Here is a 2,168-nt window from a genome sequence, read left to right as displayed (position 1 = left end):
AAAAAAAAAAAAAAAAAAAAAAAAAAAAAAAAAAAAAAACATGAATGGTGAAGTGACAGAATGATAGACTCCGTCTCAAAAAAAAAAAAAAGAAAAAAAAAAAGACGCAAAGTGTCTACTCAGTAACTTAATTCCAACTGTCTTCATGTTCTTCACTTCACAAAGATAAAGCTCTTACAACAGACTTTGTGACGTTCCATGTGTTCGGTCAGCCATGAGAGGAAGAATAATTCAGAGTGAGAGGAAACAGATTCTAGGTAGCGCTCAGGCAAGTTGAGGAGTTGGAACCCTGCCTCTGGGGCCCTGAGAACGTCCTATTTCCCTGTCAGTATCTGTCCCAGATAATCTTCTTCTGATTGGGTCATTTCCCTGGGAACAGTCATTACTTGCCAAATTCACATTTACTGTCAAAACTGTGGCTGCAGTGTCAGCACTCCTGCAACTGGGGAAATGGGCCTATGACCCCTGAGAAAAGATTCTGGATTCCATAATCTCACCTTGCTGGAAAGAAACTGCCGCTTCAGCAGAAAAGTGCAATGACAGTGTCTGCACAGAGATTATCCCTGGAAAAGAGCTTGGAGTGAGGAAATCAGTTAATAACATGGATGAATGACGTTACCCATGGAGAATGACGTAAGCAGCTAGGAGACAAAAGCCTCAGAACACAGAAATCTCAATGGGTACTGAGGAGAGGACTCAGAGCTCTGAGATAACTGGAGCCCATGGCTATCCTAGAACTTGGGTAACATAAAGTTCTCGTTTCTACATACTATGTATCCTTTCCATATGTGAGAAAACTGATGAAATACAAACTTGAAGCAAAAGAAATAGTAAGGTAATCTTAGATGTTGAATAGAAAGCAAGCTATGGTGGCATCTTAACTGTTTCCCTGCCCGGCAATCTATATGTATTGTCACTTTGGGACAGTTATGATTCCACATGAAGTGGATAAGCAGCTCATCGTTCCTGTGGTACTGAAAAACAAGTATTTAGGCAGGCCCAGTGGCTCACACCTGTAATCCCAGAACTTTGGGAGGCCAAGGCGGGTGGTTCAGTGAGCACAGAAGTTAGAGAGCAGACAGGGTAACAAGATGAAACCCCATCTCTACTAAAATAAATACATACAATTAGCCAGGAGTAGCAGTGAACACCTGTAGTCCCAGGTACTTGGGAGGCTGAGGCAGAATCGCTTGAAGCTGGGAGGTGGAGGCTGCAGTGAGCCGAGATCAATGCCACTTCACTGTAGCTTGGGAGACAGAGCTAGACTCCATCTCAAAAAAAAAAGGAAACCAAATATTTCTTGCAGCAAAGTGATATCACTGAAGAATGAAGTCCAACATAAGTCTTTATTTCATTATTTTTAAAAATCTTAATGAAATGGGAAATAGATAAAATTCATTTAAAAAAACAAGCCTAGAGGTGTCAGGCTAGGCAGGGTGCCTCACACCTGTAGACCAAGCACTTTTGGAAGCCGAGGCAAGAGGATTGCCTGAGCCGAGGAGTTCGAGATCAGACTGGGCAACAAGGTAAAAAAAAAAAAAAAAAAAAAAAAAAAGTTTCTACAGAAAATACAAAAATTAGCCTGGTGTGGTGCACGCCTGTATTTCCAGCTACTCTGGAGGCTGAAGAAGAGTGCTTGAGCCCAGAAAGCAGAGGCTGCCATGAGCTGAGATTCTGCCACTGCACTCCAGCCTGGGAGACAGAGTGAGACCTTGTCTCAAAACAAAACAAAAAAGTATGTAAAACATAAATAGTTGACTCAAAATACTAAAACCACTTATTAAAATGAACAATTTCAAATACTAACCATACTCTCCCTCTTGGTAAGATAGAAGAACAGAAATTCTTGGACACTGATGGTAGATATACAAACAAGAGCAATAATTTTATTCTTAGATAATAGTTTGGGGTTGCTTAAAAAGTTGTACATTAGGCCAAGCGTGGTAGCTCACGCCCGAGAAGCCGAGGCAGGCAGATCACTTGAGGTCAGGAGTTTGTAACCAGCCTGGCCAGCATGGTGAAACCAATCTCTAATAAAAATACAAAAAATTGGCCGGTCGCGGTGGCTCAAGCCTGTAATCCCAGCACCTTGGGAGGCCGAGATGGGTGGATCACGAGGTCAGGAGATCGAGACCATCCTGGCTAACATGGTGAAACCCCGTCTCTAC

Source organism: Colobus angolensis, unplaced genomic scaffold (genome assembly GCF_000951035.1).
Source record: "Colobus angolensis palliatus isolate OR3802 unplaced genomic scaffold, Cang.pa_1.0 Scaffold510, whole genome shotgun sequence".
Lineage (NCBI taxonomy): Eukaryota > Metazoa > Chordata > Mammalia > Primates > Cercopithecidae > Colobus > Colobus angolensis.
Note: the sequence above shows the minus strand (reverse complement) of the source record.